Below are 18,883 nucleotides of genomic sequence, written 5' to 3'. Positions count from 1 at the left end.
CAGAATTGAATATGGTGAAATACGTAAGCAATTTTATATCCTGCACCTACTTCATACTTGTCTGAGCTGCTAAGTGTCCATTGAATATGGTCTGATCAATCTGCTGGTTTAATTGTCAGGATTCTTGAGCAGATTTCAATTGGAAACAGAGATTTTAGAAGAGGTTGGTTCCATTCACGATTCTCTGTCATCAAATTTTTAACCCAAAAAAACATTTTGACTGAAAGGGTTATAATCTAGATGGAAGCCAAAGATCAAAGTATATTTGTATGCTACTGCCAGTGCCCACATTGGTACGTGGATAAATTTAAAAAAATAAATAAATAATATTTTTTAAAAGATCTTTCAAAAATGTAAAATTAATTTAAGATTCAAATAGGATTAAAAGAGTAAATTAATCTTAAATTTAATTAGTAGCATTAAATTAGGATATAGTGTATTTTTATTTGATTGGTGGTTGTTCATGTTGTTCAAGATGGTCATTGTTTACCTAGCACTCCCCATTAATAAATTAATTATTGGAGTTATAAATTTGTTGTATTATTTACAATGGTAAGGTATAATAAAATAGGAATATGAATTTAATGTCTTTGTAAGTTACAAATTTGGTTAGACACTATTAATTTCTAATTATTGTCTTTGGTAATTATTGTATTGTTTTTTTGTATATTTTTTTTGCTGATTTGGAAATAATAGATGATTTGGCAAAAATTTAGTGGTTGATTCTAAAATTTTGCCAAGTAAGCGATGTTGCTGACATGGCGTTAGTAAAAGAAGAGAAATAGCTTAAAAATAATGTGGGTAAACTTATGTATCTACTCTCACCTTCATGATCCTTTTCCGCGAACTCGATTCATAGTTTGTTAGAATCCAAACCGTAAACACACGCTTTCTCAATCTAGCTAAGCAAATAGTTTGATAGCCAGTAACTTCTCCCCATTTGAAAATATTCATATGGCAACTGTCATCATGAGAACCCCTTCTTGCTTCTTTAGGAACCCTTAAAAACTTGGTTTCAACGCTTTCATCTTCATCATCGCCGTTCCTGATTTCATAAGACATGATATAAGGCCTAAAATAAGTGCTATCTTCAGTAAGATAACTGTAGCAATGCGAGATGAAGTGAATGGCGCCATTGTAAATCACAGGCATGTCAAATTTCAAATTCCTAGATCCAGCAAAGAAACGGTTCTTCCTTAAGCTCCAAGCACCTTGTTTATGACTATAAACATGGCAATCAAAATGTGAACTTCAATCTTCATTGTCAAAAAGAATCAACCTGTAATCATCAGAGTCGCATTCCAGTGTCATGGAGACACTATGGAGATTCCCTCGCTGTTGCAAGTGGTTGGGGAGGGAAATGTATAAAAGGTAACAAGTTGCTGGATTGATGATAAACAATTCTGTTCGATGAAGACAAAGAAGTAAACCGTTGCTTGAGCTTAGAATCTTGAGCCGCGAGCGCGCGATGAATCCTAGCATGTTTTCAGGGACGTCGGAGGAAAGTTCCTCTCCCGGCAAAGGATGCAACTCGACGTGGTCGTTGTGATTCAGATTGTTATCTCTTTGAATGAAGAAGCATGAATGACGATCTTTCTTCAATGAGTTTTCTGCTTGTTTTGCTACAAAGTATGGAGTTTGTGGAAGCTCTGAAAAGAGTTTTGAAGAAGATTTGAGTTTGTGGATTGCTTTTGCAGGTAACCAAGACAATATCTCTAATAACATCATTAGACATTGTAGCCATTGTGATCAAGATCAACGATGACTTACTTGTTTGAAAGCCAAGAATGAAAATATTCAAGAAGGGAAAGAGGAGTGGAACTTTATTTAAGGGAAGCAACTACGACTTAATTATGTTCTGATTGATTTAAATCCAATCATATCATATCATATCTAATCTATTAAGATGAAATTTGATTTAAATTAATTAGAATCAAGTCTAGAATGATATCTTTAGTTGAATTTTAAATTTTATAACCGTATCTTGAAAAAATTTGACCAAGTCTAATTAAATAGACGTTTGTTAGAAAAAAATAACAGAAATCCAAAAATAAAAATCTATTTAAAAGACATAAACCCTCCATCTAATTATAATTTGAACCGCAGCTGTGACCAATGGTATTGGCACCTTTTCTTCATTTAATTGTTCTTTTTCTGTATATTGATTACTCCTCTTTATTTTGATTCGATTTGATTGAATGGTTGATTGAAATTAATATTTTACTAACTGCCAATGAGCACTGCTTTGGCCGATTGGTGGATGATGTGTGATTCAAAAAATATTAGTGCAAATCATTGCAGAATATACAGGATGTCGGTTACAAACGAAAATATAGTGGACACAACATCAATTTTCTTGAAAGATAGAAGGTTGTGGATTCTTTTTCAGAGCTTAGCTATTTCCATCCTTCCTCTGGAAAAATTTCCCCTTGTCATATTCTGATTTTTGTAAAGTCTTGTCATATTCTAACTGACACCATAATATTATGATAAAATTCTTTAGGTGTTTTAAGAAGATTAATTGAGTACTATTTTACAAGAGTCTCCAACTAATTGCTTTGAGTATGTACGATGAATATTGATTGTACATGTTCTATTTTACCTCTTGGTGTCGAGACTAATAATGTTATGTTTAAAAAGGAAGATGAAAAACTTAAAAGTGTTCTAATTATGTAGAACACCATAGTTCATCAGATTGTTTATAAACAATGTTAATATAATCAACAGTGATGATAGGTAGTTCAAAAGATTGGTTTTACAAAAGTACGATATTTGTTTTTCTTTGCTATAGTGTATACGGATTGGGGAGTGCTAGGTAAAGAATGACCATCTTGAACAACATGAACAACCACCAATCAAATAAAAATACACTACATCCTAATTTAATGCTACTAATTAAATTTAAGATTAATTTACTCTTTTAACCCTATTAATTCACATTGTTCACACATTGTTAAAAAATATTGTTGGTTACCTATACTTATTTTTATTAATTTCTATAAATAACTCATTCAATGTAATAAGCATTCATATTACAAATGTCATAATAATATTATTAATCATAATAAATTTTACGTTACAAATATTCAAATTCCATACTATTTGAATTACTTATATAAGTCTCTTATCACTATTCCTTCAAATTACATCAAATTTAGTACAATAAATTTATTTTTGAACTACACAACATCTCAAACTTACTCGATGGAGATAACTCTGTTGAATGTGAAAAGTGTACAAAAAAGCATATGAAAAATGAGATAACTACATTTGTGGCACATGTAATCAAACACCACAATATCCAACAATAAGGTAACTCTATATACTTTTCATAATCCCATCTATCAAATTATTAGTTACTAACCCAATACTTATTTTAGGTTCAAAATTCAATTAAAAGTTTCAAATCAAAGTGGTACAACAACTTTTGTACTATTTGATGGCAAAGCAAAAAAATTGTTGGGTACAACTGCTTTAAATCTAATGGCCCAGAAAAATAATGACATTGAAGCACCACCCCAATTGAAAAATTTGTACAACCTCACTTATATTTGAAGTCAATGTAAATGATTTTGATCTTAAAGAAAGTTCTCAACAATACACTGTTACCAAGACATTTGTTCTAACTAAAAACACTAAATTTCAACACCCATTTGTTACCAAGACATTTGTTCCAACCAAAAATACTAAATTTCAACAGTCATTACAACAATAAAACAGGTAATACTAAAAAAAATCACTTATTTTTAGTTATTTTAGACATTATTTTTATTTCTAATTTAAATTATTCATTGATTATAGGAACTAACTTCGCCAACACTAATATCATCAGACGAACATCCCATACCCATCAAGAGATTAAGGAGAGAGAAAACTATACAAATTTAAGACACATCTTCGGAAGAAGAACATACTTGCAAAGATGGAACAAACAACACAATAGAAAGTACATATAACTCAATAATTCATAAAGTACATGCCTTCACAAGAACTTACACAGAAAGAAAAAAGTAACAACTCTAACCACAACCAATAAAAAAAAAGAGGACGAGCAACACATAAAAAGATCAAGTTCATCAACTAAAACAAATGCAAAAATCAAACCAACAAATAAAAATGTCATTTTGTACATACTACTCTAATATCCAAATCTTTTGTACTACAAATTATTTTAAATAAAATACCTTTTAAATTTAACTTTAGTTTACACATTTAATTTAATTCTACAAAACATAACAATTTTTAATATTTATTATATACTATCATTAATTTACCGCCCCGCGCATCGCGCGGTTCTCCTTCTAGTTAAAGAAAAAGCTAACAACTTAATGCAAACCCCAATCCGAATCCATCTCATCAACCTGGTCCAAGTGAAGTTTCGGACCCAGAAAAAGAAGCAAGACAGGCAGGAGAGAAAGAAAGGCACCTTACTGAGCTAAAGACTATCGTTTGAGAATTGAGAGTGGAAACACAATAGAATTAAATATGGTGATCAATCGGCTGGTTTAATTGTCTGAGCTTACTTCATACTTGTCTGAGCTGCTAAGTGTCCATTGAATATGGTGATCAATCGACTGGTTTAATTGTCAGGATTCTTGAGCAGATTTCAATTGGAAATAGAAATTCTAGAAGAGGTTGGTTTCATTCACGATTCTCTGTCATCAAACTTTTAACCCAAAAAATATTTTGACTGAGAGGGTTATAATCTAGATGGAAGCCAAAGATCAAAGTATATTTGTATGCTGTTGCCAGTGCCCACATTGGTACGTGGATAAATTTAAAAAAATAAATAAATAATATTTTTTAAAAGATCTTTTAAAAATGTAAAATTAATTTAAGATTCAAATAGTGTTAAAAGAGTAAATTAATCTTAAATTTAATTAGTAGCATTAAATTAGAATATAGTGTATTTTTATTTGATTGGTGGTTGTTCTTGTTCAAAATGGTCATTGTTTACTAGTACTCCCCATTAATAAATTAATTATTGGAGTTATAAATTTGTTGTATTGTTTACAACGGTAAGATATAATAAATATAGGAATATGAATTTAATGTCTTTGTAAGTTACAAATTTGGTTAGACACTATTAATTTCTAATTATTGTCGTTGGTAATTATTGTATTGTTTTTTTGTATGTTTTATTTTTTTTGCTGATTTGGAAATAATAGATGATTTGACAAAAATTGAGTGGTTGATTCTAAAATTTTGCCAAGTAAGTGATGTTGCTAACATGGCGTTAGTAAAAAAAGAAAAATAGTTTAAAAATAATGTGGGTAAACTCATGTATCTACTTTTATATATTAAGAATAGATGTCTCCGTCCCACTTCCATCTTCATCGCAAGTCTCTATTTAATTATCCCCTTAAGAAATGTAGATTCCCATGGTTATCTATGGATATTCTTTAAAAATTAAAAAAAAATAACAAAAAAATCCTAATATAATAATCATAAAATAATCAATTCATTATAATTCAACACAATTTATAATATATTATAAAAAATAATATTTAAAAAAAATATAAAAATATCTTTCAACATAATAAAATAAATAACATAATTTTTTAGAATAAAATTGAGCGACATAGTCACAGATTTATAGGAATGTTATTGTTTGGCAAACATTGTTGTTTTCTATATATATGAAATTTGAATATGCTTTCTCTCCCTCCCCCTCTTTCTATCTTTTGTGCTTTAGGTATAATTTTTTTTAATTTTTAATTTTTTTAATCTTAATTCTACTAATTTTTTTATGATTTTATTTTATATTAATTTTTTTATATATTATGATTATTAATTCTTAAAGATGCTATTATTTTATTTAGAGACATTTTTATTTTTTATAATATTTTTATAAAATTTGATTATTAATAGGTTTTTATTTAAATAATTTTTTTTGAAAATTTTATAATAAAATTGTATTTTGATTTTTCTCTTTTATATTTTATATTCATTAATTATATTAATTTTTTTATTGTAATACATTTCTTATCTACTTTATATATTATTTTTTCTATCTTCTTTTACTTCTTTTAATTGTTTTTATTTTATTTTATTTTTATTTATTTATTTTATTTATACTGCTCATATATAGGTTTATCATAATTTATCACATGTTCTTTTTAAAATTATGTGATTTTTTAGGTTATATTTTTTCGTTGATTCTTTATTTTATTTAATGTGTTTGTTTTTTAATTTTTTAGTTTATGTTTAATATAATAATCTATAAATATATTTATAAAAATGTGATCTCATTCTGCCCAATATTCAATACAATATTTAGTCGACAAATAATAAGACTCTCATTTATTGTTATATTGATTGAGTATAAATTAAAGATTTTATTTCTACCTTTTTTTATATTTATTTGTACTGTATAATTCGTGTTTGTTGTTATTGACATCACCATACATAAATTTTACTATTTGTATAACAAATTTAGAGATAACCTTTACAAATTATAATTTATTTTTATTTTATTTGTATATTCAATTTTTAATAATAATTTTTATTTATTTATGAATAGATTATTTTTTACTTTAATGTACATACGATGAATATTAAACTTCATAATTTTGGGTTATTCAATAAGTATAATTAATAGGTTCTTATTTTTATTTTTGAGCATTAATAATGTTTTCCTGTAAATATCTTTTAATTTATTGCATAATTTATTTTCATAAAAAAAAATAAAATTTGATTTATCAAAATTTGAACTTGAGCATTTATTACGGTTAAGTTCAAATTTTAATTTATTTTATCATTGATAAAATACTTATTTTATAATAATTATTTGATTTACGGCTAAATTCTTTTAATTCTACTAGAGTTTAGTAGGGGGATGTTTTTAAGGTTGTTCGCAGTTTCTTTGTCAACGGTAGACTACTAAAGAATTTCAACTATACACAAATCTGTCTCATTCATAAAATTCCTGATACAAAGGATATGATACAGGTTATACCCATCAGTCTTTCCTCAGTTGTGTATAAGATTATTTCTAAAGTACTAGTCCATCGGCTATAGAAATTTATGACTTCGCTGATCAGCCCTAATCAAAGTGCCTTCATTAAGGGTAGATTGATTTCAAACAATGTCGTAGTCGCTCACAAATGTATACACTATCTAAAGACAAAGAAGAGGGGCCTATCGAGTGAAATGGATGTTAAATTGGATATGAACAAAGCCTATGATCGTGTTGAGTGGCATTTTCTTTGGTTTATTTTGGAGAAGTTGGGATTTGAATCTAGGTGGATTGGTCAGATACAGGAGGTGGTGACTACAGTTTCTTACTCTGTCGTTGTTGAAGATCAACATTTTGGTTTTTTTAAACCAAATAGAGGTATCTGTCAAGAAGACCCTCTATCTCCCTACTTTTTTCTTTTTTGTGCAGAAGGATTATCCTTTTTGCTAAACAAGATAGAGCAAAACGGTCTCATTGAAAGTATTCAGATCAACTGAAGATGTCCTATTGTTAATCATTTTTTGTTTGCGGATGACTCAATCCTTTTTTGCAAAGCGTAAGAGAACAGTTGTGAAAATATTCTCAATCTTCTTCAATCATACGAGGGGTTAAGTGGCCAAAAAGTTAATTTTCATAAATCAGCTCTATTCTTTAGTAATAATACTCTTCTGGCTGCTCGATTACTCCTGGCTCAGAAATTGAAAATTGTTCATATTGGTGCACATGATAAATATTTGGGTCTTCCATCTAAAGTCCAAAAATAAAAAAGGCCACCTTTGAAGAAATCAAGGACATGGTGAGGAAGCGAGTTCAAGGGTGGAAAAGAAAACCTCTCCTCTGCAGGCAGGCATGTTCTAATCAAATCTATTGGGGAGGCTATCCCAATTCATTCATTATCATGTTTCTGTCTTCTTGACACTTTAATTAGGGATTCACAACATACTCTCCCAATTTTGGTGGGTCAAAAAGGTACAGAGCAAAAAATGACATGGGTTAGTTGGGATACTATGATAAGACCAAAATTGGAAGGTGGACTATGTTTTAAGGACCTAGGGGCTCAGAATTTGGCGCTATTAGCAAAACAATGTTGAAAAGTTGTTTCTCAGCCACAATCACTCCTATCTAGACACCTCAAAGGTAAATATTTTCGATACAATTCTATAATAAATACAGAGATCAGAACAGTACCTTCGTGGGGTGGCGTAGCATATTGAAAGGGCGTAAGATTGTTGAAAAGGGGCTGGTTTGGCAAGTTGGTGATGGGTCCAGTATCTGAATCTTCAGCGATCCTTGGCTTGATCCTCCAGATCCTTATGTTGTTTCTTCATCTGAAACTTCCAATCTACAAAATCAACCACTATTGATGGTCAAAGACTTAATACGTCTAATGTCAATCTAATTTTTTTTTTAGGGCACTAGTCAGCGTGTGCTAGCAACAACAATTGGGGGTGGAGAAGATAAAATTTATTTGGCCCTTAATATAAGTGGTTTGTATGAAGTGAGTATTGGGTACCGTGTGGCTTGTGGGTTATCGCATCCTCCCATTGAATTTTGTCCAGAGATTATGAAACAACGAAATTTGTGGCGAGAACTGTGAAAGCTAAAAATCCCAACGAAGGTTAAGACTTTTCTCTAGAGGGGCTTCTATGAAAAGCTTCCAGTGCTGCAAAAGCTTCATCATCGCATCCCATCGATTCAACCTACCTGTCGAAGATGCCTACAATTTCCAGAAACAATCAATCATTGCATCTTCTATTGTGTAAAATCAAAAGAAATTTGGTCAAAAATGGGCTTACCAGCTACTAGAAGGGGCACCGAAGACTCTGATTTCTATGTTGAGTGGAACTTGGGAATGTGAGTCTTGCGTACCTAACCCAATAGCTCCTCTTAGAGAATGATGATGGTGATTTTGAGTTGATCCTTATGGAAGGTTAGGAACAAGTTCATCTTTGATAATGTATTAACTAGTGTGGAAGAGATAATGGCATCGACTTTGAAGCTGCAGAAAGAGATTCAACAAATTCCCACTTCCTAATTGATGAGCACTTTACTTTTTTATTTCTCTTACTAGTGTATGTTCCCGTACCCTATACGGGATAACACATAAAATTATATAAAAAATTTTATTAAAAATTAAATAAAATATATATAGTAATTATTATTATAAATATTTTACAAAGTTATAATTAAAGTCAAACTCTTAGAATTTTAATATTAAAATATTAATCAATTTGAGTTTGTTGAGAGATTATCTCACTCGTTTGCTTAAACAACTATTAGGAGTTAGAATCTTCTCATTGTGTGTGTAGCAATCCATTGGCTAGCAGTAAACCCTTAATAAATAGAGTATCAATATGTGGTTAGACTTTGCAGGAGTACCCGAATACGCGGGTACCCGACCTGTCCATACTCGGTTGGAGAGGGTAATAACTTGACTCGAGTCGGAGTAGATTTTGCTTAGGACAGGGCATGGTCAGGTTTAGGGTGTACCCACCCCAGATATATACATATAAATACTTTTTAGAAATTAGGATTTGCCTCACATCACAGATTCAGTGATTCATAGTTTCAGTCTATATTCTATAACCATGCAAGAGAAACACAGTCATCCTCATCCAGAGTCTTCTTCTTCTCGCCTTCTTCACAAAAAATCTCATAGCTCCCATCATCGTTGTTGCTGAACCAATCGTCGCCTACCCCTTCACAGCTGCCATCTTCCTTCACAGCTCATATCGCCATCAATACTTATCCTATTATTGTCGTTGTTGATTCCGTCACCACCTTTCTCTTGCCGAGTCCCTTTTCTCTAGGTAAATTCCCTCTCTCTCTCTCTCTCTCTCTCTCTCTCTCTCTCTCTCTCTTTCTCTCTCTCTCTGAGTCTGTTAAGTTCTTCTCTTCTTCTTTCACAGACTCATCACTTAGTCGTCGTCATTATGAGCCCGGGCGTTGCTGGAAACCCCGATTAATTAGTAGATAATTAGTCAATAAATTAGTTTTTAATAAGAAAGATTAGAAATATGAATATTATATCAAATTAGTATAGAGCTCATCGAAATGATAATTTTGGCACTAATTTTGAAGAAAACGGTCCAAAATTGGACCGAACGGGCCGAACCGGTTGAACCGGACCTGAACCGGGTTATCGGTCCAACCGGACTAACACATTAAATGAGCCCGAAAGCCCTTTCTTCCTCATTTTCACCTGTGAGCAGCGTGAAATCTCCAGGGAGAACGAAAGCTCCCAAAACCCTTACGGCAACTTTCCGATCCACGTAACTTCTTCGTCCGAGCTCCGATCGCCGCACCGTTTGCGGCCACGCGTTCACCGCGTTGAACTCTATGTTACTACCGGAACAATTTCATAGGTAACTTGCTATTTCACCTCAGTCTCTTCTTTCCCCTAATTTTTGAATTTTGAGTGGAAATGTTGAATTTCTTTAATTTCTGATATTTTAGGATCCAATTAGCTTGAGGAAAATATTCACTCTTGCTTATGTGAAGCTTGGGTAAGGTTACAAATAAAAAATTGGAGCTTGAAATTGTGAATACTGGAACTTGGAGGAAGCTGACTAGTTGAATTTTGAGGGGCTGCCTTGATTTTGAATAAATAGCTTTAGTCGTTACGTGGAAATCGACCAAGGTATGATTTAGGTTTCTTGCATTTAATATGTAAGATTCTGTGAAAATTTAGGCTAGATGACCATAGGATAAGTTGGAACGTATGTGAATGTTGTGGTTTAGTGCTTTGTTATTAAATATGGATTTATGTGGGATTGATTAGTTGAAGGATTAATGAAATGTTAATCAATGAGTTAAGGATACAAATGTGTAATTCATAAACTATGGTTGATTGTGAGACTTGGCTTGTATATATGCAATTGTTGTTGGTGGTTTTGGCTTATGTATATGTGATAATTGTGGGTGTAAAGTATGATGTTTATGGTGGATATGGTGTTGAGGAAATAGGACTTGTTGATGTTAAAATGTGCAGGTGAATGTGTTGGGAGCATGAGAATTGTTGGAATAAGGAAAGAGGTTTTGCAAATTTTTCTAAAAAGTTGGTTTGTGGCCAAACTTCGGCGAGGTATAACTTGTTCTGTTTTGGCAGTTTTGATTTTCCTGCTACTACAAGCTAGTTTCTGCATCAGCTTTATTTTCTTTAAAGAAAGTACACCCACGCGTATGCGCGGCCCACGTGTACGCGTGGAGTGGATTTTTGGCGATGCGTAAGCGACGAGTCCATGCGTGCGTGTAAGGGGTAAACAAACATGTCCACGCGTACGCGTGACATAAAGATTTTACCTACGCGTACGGATGACGAAGGACGCGTACGCGAGCTGCGTTTTTACAATACCATGTGTATGCGTGAGCAACGCGTACACGTGGCACTTGTTCCAGAAAACATAATTTTTAAGGTTTTTAAAACCTATTTCAAACTACTAAACCTCTATTTTCATTCCATTGGTCATAAATAATAGTGTTAAACTTAATAATTAGATGAAGTTAAGAAATGAGAATAACTTGAAGGTGAAGTAAAGTTGAAAAATGATGAATTGATTATGAGATGTTATGGATAAGTCATATATGATACTTGACTGAATATTCTGATGAAAGATTATGTATGAATTTGGGCTTAAATGATTGATCTGAGATACGAGATTCCCTGGATAAAGTGTCGTGGCTTACCACCACGTGTACCAGGTAGAAAACTCGATACTCTGTTGACCCTACGACGTAAGTGTGACCGGGCACTATATAAATTCTCGGGAATGTAACCCCCATTGAGCAATATTGATTATCTGAGAAGAAGCTATGCATAGACTCTTGGAAATGCACGTCGGGGGACAGTCTATGTTTTTTCAGACTTGTTAGGTTGGCTGGATAACCGACAGATAAGCCTCATCAGCCATAGGACAGGCATGCATCATAATCATATCACTTGAATTACTTGCTTGTGCTTTAATTGGGTGTGCCTAAATGTACTTGCCATGTTAAATGTGTATTTGTTACCTGCAGTATTTGTAACCTTCCTGTACTTGCCTTTATCTATTTAAATGTCTGTGAAATGCATGATGGAGTTGAAGGTATGGAGGAATGGCAGTATGAGACTTAGATATAAGATTAAGCTAAGTTAGATTTAGGTACTCTTAGAAAACCACCTTTTATGACTTCTGTTTAATACTTTAAGCTCTACAATCTGGGTGTTGGCGTCCTAGGATTGCCTCTAGCATTCCTAGGACCTTATATATTATGTGTGTGGCACCTTTACCATACTGAGAACCTCTGGTTCTCATTCGATACTATGTTGTTTTTTTTCAGATGCAGGTCGGGGGCCATCTCGTTAGGCGTCTGGACTCTTGAAGTGGAGTGGTTACTGGGTTTTTTTGTTGTACAATGATGTATATATATGTACTTATTAGCTTTCTCTCCACATAACTTATTCTTTTTTATCCTCCTAGAGGTTAATGGAGAGGCAGGATTGTGTATATGTACTTTTGGGTTTTGGATATGTATGTATATATGTGTAAATATTCTCCGGCCAGTCTTGACTTCGCAGGCTGAGTTAGGAGCTTGTTATTTTGTATCTTTGACACTCTATTCCTACTTCTGTCATCTTATGTTTAATAGCTATGGTTTTCTTAGCACGCAAATTAACTCGTTCCTTGAGCATTGCGCTTTTATTTTGTGATTTTTATTTCCTCTATTCTTCAAGGCTCCTAGCATATTATAATTCTTCTGCTATTATATGTACACATTTTATTTTAGAGGTCGTCATCACCTCTGTTTTATGACTTAAGCGTAAAACTTAGTTTGGTAGGGTGTTACATTATGGTATTAGAGCAGTTCGTTCTTATAGAGCCTGAAAAACGGACTGATTGTACCTCTATGCATTCTCTGTATATGTGTTTATGTGCTATTAGGATATTTGACTGATATATATGGCATAAACGTTTGTGAGCATGCATTTGGAACATAAAGCATTAGACCTGCGATATTGAGACTAATCAACTTAATATCACTTGTTTGGTGTGTATAGGGACCAGATGTCAACTCACGGACGCGGTCGCGGGCGAGGTAGAGGTAGGATAGGCACCGTTACTCTTGCCCCACAGGGACTGATCCAGTAGACTTTATGGCTGTCTTGGGAAATATGGCTACAACTATGCAGGCAACAACTGAGGCACTGGGTAATCAGATAAATCAGGGTAATCATGGGAACAATAATGATGAGGACGGACCTATGACACTTGCAACATTTCTGAAATTTCTCCCTCCGACTTTTAGGGGAACCTCAAATCCCACTGATGCAGATAATTGGATTCAGGCTATGGAAAGGGCGTTACAGGTACAGCAGGTTCTTGAAGAGCAATGGATTGAATTTGGAACTTATCAATTACAAGGTGAAGCTCAGTATTGGTGGCAGGGAACCCGACGTATCCTGCAGCCTGATGGTGCTGCGATTCCTTGGGAGGTTTTCCGGACAAAATTCTATAAGAAATACTTTCCTAATTCAGCCAGAAATGCCAAGAAACTTGAATTAATGCAGTTAAAGCAGGGACAGATGACTGTTGCTGAGTATACTAGCAAATTTGAGGAGTTATGTCGCTTTTCTCGTATCTGTCAATGTGCGCCTAAAGATTTTGCTGAATGGAAGTGTATTAAATACGAGGGAGGTCTTCAGAGCGATATTCTGAGCTTTGTTGCCCCAATGGAGATCAGAGTATTTTCTGAATTGGTGAATAAGAGTATGGTAGCTGAGGATTGTGTGAGAAAGGTGGTAGTAGAGAAGGAAAGTTTGAGGGTGCCTTTTCAGAGGCCTTCAGGGAGGAACTTTGCTCCGAGAGGTAGGAATTTCAGGCATGGAGGTTTTGTTCCGCAGCAAACTTAGGGTCAAGGTAATTATAGAAGACCGAATACTAATGTTAGTCAAGGAAAAAGGTTTGGAAAGTAGCCACAGCAGGATTTGAATTGTTAGAAGTGTGGAAAGTATCATCCTGGAGTTCCGTGTAGATTAGGAAGTGGAGTATCCTATTCCTGTGGACAGCCCGGGTATATGGCCACTAATTGCTCGGAGAAGAAGAAGTATAAGACTGGTAGGGTGCAGCAGCTGGGGAGAGTATACACCACTTCTACAGTAGGTGCTGAGGGATCTGAGACACTGATTAGAGGTAATTGTGAAATGGCTGGTAAAATCTTAAACGTTTTATTTGATTCAGGAGCAAACCATTCATTTATTGCATTTGAAAAGGCCAATGAGTTAGGATTGAGAATGATGATTTTAGGTTATGATTTGAAAGTGTATAATGCTACTCATGAAGCTATGGTGACTAGGATAGGATGTCCACAAGTTCCCTTTCGAGTGCAACAACATGAATTTGTGCATGATTTGATTTGTTTGCCGATGACTGGTCTTGATCTCATTTTGGGATTAGATTAGTTATCAAAGAATCATGTTTTTCTTGATTGTTCTGAGAAGTCAGTACAGTTTATGCCGGAAGGGTCAGAAGCACCGATTGTGGTAAATAGTTACTATTTGAACTCTATGATAGTAAACTGTTCTGGAATTGAGTGTCAGGGTATTATGTTATTAACTGCAGGAGTATCAGATGATAATTAGAGTTTAGAGCAGATTCCAGTTGTATGTAAATTTCCAGACGTGTTTCCGGATGATATTAATGAATTTTCACCTAACCGGGAGGTTGAATTTGCAATTGAGTTGGTGCCTGGAGCCGGTCCGATTTTGATTACTCATTATATTATGTCACCTTTAGAAATGGCTGAATTGAAAGCTCAGCTGGGAGATCTGTTGGGTAAGCATTTTATCTGACCAAGTGTTTCTTCGTGGGAGCGCCAGTGTTACTGGTAAAGAAGAAAGATGGGAGTATGCGTTTGTGTGTCGATTATTGACAATTGAATTCACTGCCTAGAATCGATGATCTAATGGATCAGTTACAAGGTGACGGTGTGTTTTCTAAGATTGATTTGCGATCTGGGTATCATCAGATAAGTGTTAGAGATGAGGATATTTTGAAAACTGCTTTCAGAACGCGTTATGGCCATTATGAGTATACAGTTATGTCTTTCGGGTTAACTAATGCCACGACAGTATTTATGGATTATATGAACAAGATTTTCCGACTGTATCTGGACAAGTTTGTTATTGTCTTCATTGATGACATTCTTGTTTATTCTAAGACTAAAGAGGAGCATGCTGATCACTTGCGAACTGTGTTGCAAATTCTGAGAGACAGGAAGTTATATGCTAAGTTATCTAAATGTGAGTTTTGGAAGAGTGAGGTAAAGTTTCTCGGCCACGTGGTGAGTAAGCAGGGAATAGCTGTGGATCCTGCTAAGGTGGAAGCAATGATGAATTGGGAGCGACCAACTTCAGTGACAGAGATCAGGAGTTTCCTAGGTTTGGCAGGGTATTATCATAGATTCATTAAGGAATTTTCACAACTCGCCTTACCTTTAACTAAATTGACTAGGAAGGATACACCTTTTATCTGGACTCCAGAGTGTGAGGAGAGCTTTCAATAATTGAAGCAAAGATTGACTACTGCACCCGTGTTGGTATTGCCTGAACCAAGTGAGCCATTTGAAGTGTACTGAGATGCATCACTGAAGGGTTTAGGGTGCGTTCTGATGCAGCACCAGAATGCTGTAGCATACGCCTCACGGCAGTTAAGGCCACATGAGATGAACTATCCGACCCACGACTTAGAACTTACTGCGGTTATATTTGCTTTAAAGATCTGGAGGCACTATCTCTATGGCGTTAAGTTTCATGTCTTCTCAGATCATAAGAGTTTGAAATATCTCTTTGAGCAGAAAGAATTGAATATGCGTCAGAGGAGATGGATGGAGCTTCTGAAAGATTATGATTTTGAATTGAATTATCATCCAGGAAAAGCGAACGTTATAGCGGACGCCTTGAGTCAGAAGTCTTTATATGCAGCTTGGATGATGCTACGAGAGGAAGAGTTACTAAAGGCATTTCAAGGTTTGAATATGGGAGTTAGAGAAGAATCTGAAATTTTTTGTTTGAGTCAGTTATAGATTTCAAGTGATTTAAAATCAGAACTTCTGAAAGCTCATCAAGATAGTGAAGCGTTACGTAAGGTATTGCCAGCAGTTGAACAAGGAAAACAGTCGGGAGTGTCAGAAGGTCAGGATGGTTTGTGGAGGTTCAAGAATCGGATTGTTGTGCCAGATATCGAAAACCTGCGACAGAGTATTTTGAAGGAAGCTCATAAGAGTGGATTCTCAATTCACCCGGGGAGTACTAAAATGTATCAGGATCTGAAAGCGATGTTCTGGTGGCCAGGTATGAAGAATGATGTGCCATTGCATGTATCTATATGTTTAACGTGTCAGAAGGTTAAGATTGAGCATCAGAGACCATCAGGAACCCTTCAGCCTTTAGAGATTCTACAATGGAAATAGGAGAGTATCGCAATGGATTTTGTGATAGGTTTGCCTAGAACCCGGTCTGGTTGTGACGCTATTTGGGTGGTTGAGGATCGACTGAGAAAATCATCTCACTTTCTTCCCATTCGAATAAGTTGTACAATGGAGGAATTGGCTCGAATGTATATCAAAGAGATTGTCAGGCTACATGGCATACCTTCTACCATTATATCTGACAGGGATCCTCGTTTTACATCAAGGTTCTGGGGAGCTTTTCAGCATGCATTTGGGACTCAGTTAAGTTTGAGTACTACGTATCACCTTCAGACAGATGGTCAGTCAGAAAAAAATATTCAGACCTTCGGAATGGCTCCATATGAGGCTCTGTATGGCAAGAAATGTCAATCTCCACTATGTTGGTATAAAACTGGAGAAAGAAGTTTGTTAGGGCTTGAGATGATAGCTGAAACCACTGAACAAATAAAAAAGATTCGTAGCCGAATGCTTATAGCCCAAAGCCGCCAGAAGAATTATGCTGATCAGAGGCGAAAGCCTTTGGAGTTCGAAGAAGGAGAACATGTTTTTCTGAAAGTTACACCAACCACTGGAGTGGGAAGAGCTATTAGGACCAAGAAACTGAATCCCCGTTATATTGGACCGTTTGAAATGCTGAAGAGAATTGGGCCAGTGGCTTATAGAATTGCCTTACCGCCGTATCTTTCAAATTTGCACGATGTGTTTCATGTGTCACAGCTTCAAAAGTATACTCCTGACGCAAGTCATGTTCTGGAACCGGAACCAATTCAAGTAAGAGAAGATCTAACACTTCCAGTAATTCCAGTGAGAATTGATGACACTAGTATTAAACGATTACGCGGAAAGGAAGTATCATTGGTAAAACTAGCTTGGAGTCGAGCTGGTATCGAGGAACATACTTGAGAACTCGAATCAGATATGCGAAAGGACTACCCACATCTCTTTTCAGGTAACTGAATTTGAATTTTGAGGGCAAAATTCTTTGTTAGGTGGGTAGGATGTAAACCCCGATTAATCAGTAGATAATTAGTCAATAAATTAGTTTTTAATAAGAAAGATTAGAAATGCGAATATTATATAAAATTAGAATAGAGCTCATCGAAACGAGAATTTTGGTACTAATTTCGAAAAAAACGGTCCAAAATTGGACCGAACGGGACGAACCAGTTGAACTAGACCCAAATTGGGCTGTCGGTCCAACCGGACCAACACATTAAATGAGCCCGAAAGCCCTTTCTTCCTCATTTTCACCTGTGAGCTGCGTGAAAGCTCCAGGGAGAACGAAAGCTTCCGAAATCCTGACGGCAACTTTCCGATTCCCGTAACTTCTCCGTCCGAGCTCCGATCGCCGCACCATTTGCGGCCACGTGTTCACCGCGTCGAGATCTACGTTTCTACCAGAACAATTTCACAGGTAACTTGCTATTTTACGTCAGTCTCTTCTTTCCCCCAATTTTTGAATTTTGAGTGGGAATGTTGAATTTCTTTGATTTCTGATATTTTAGGATCCAATTAGCTTGAGGAAAACGTTCACTCTTGCTTATGTGAAGCTTAGGTAAGGTTACGAATAAATAATTGGAGCTTGAAATTGTGAATACTGGAACTTGGAGGAAGCTGACTAGTTGAATTTTGAGGGGCTGCCTTGATTTTGAAGAAATAGCTTTGGTCGTTACGTAGAAATCGGCCAAGGTATGGTTTAGGTTTTTTGCATTTAAAATGTAAGGTTCTGTGAAAACTTAGGCTAGATGACCATAGGATAAGTTGGAACGTATTTGAATGTTGTGGTTTAGTGCTTTGTTATTAAATATGGATTGATGTGGGATTGATTAGTTGAAGGATTAATGAAATGTTAATCAATGAGTTAATGACACAAATGTGTAATTCATAAACTATGGCTGATTGTGAGACTTGGCTTGTATATATGCAATTGTTGTTGGTGGTTTTGGCTTATGTATATGTGATAATTGTGGGTGTAAAGTATGATGTTTATGGTGGATATAGTGTCGAGGAAATAGGACTTGTTGATGTTAAAATGTACAGGTGAATGTGTTGGGAGCATGAGAATTGTTGGAATGAGGAAAGAGGTTTTGCAATTTTTTCTAAAAAGTTGGTTTGTGGCCGAACTTCGGCGAGGTATAACTTGGCTCTCAGACCCTTAATTTGTTTCCAACTTGTTTTAAAATGAAAATTGGGTTCGTGATGTTTATGCCACTTGAAGAACGGGTGAAAAATATTGTAAATCAAAGAAGTTATGGAATTTGAAAGTTATGCTTACAATCTGTTCTGTTTTGGCAGTTTTGATTTTCCTGCTACTGCAAGCTAGCTTCTGCATCAGCTTTATTTTCTTTAAAGAAAGTACACCCACGCGTACGCGTGGAGTGGATTTTCGGCGATGCGTAAGCGACGGGTCCATGCGTGCGCGTAAGGGGTAAACAAGCATGTCCACGCGTACGCGTGACATGAAGATTTCACCTACGC

This window comes from Arachis hypogaea, chromosome 16 (assembly GCF_003086295.3).
Source record: "Arachis hypogaea cultivar Tifrunner chromosome 16, arahy.Tifrunner.gnm2.J5K5, whole genome shotgun sequence".
Classification (NCBI taxonomy): domain Eukaryota; kingdom Viridiplantae; phylum Streptophyta; class Magnoliopsida; order Fabales; family Fabaceae; genus Arachis; species Arachis hypogaea.
The sequence above is the reverse complement of the archived record's forward strand: the minus strand, read 5'-3'. Positions refer to the sequence as shown.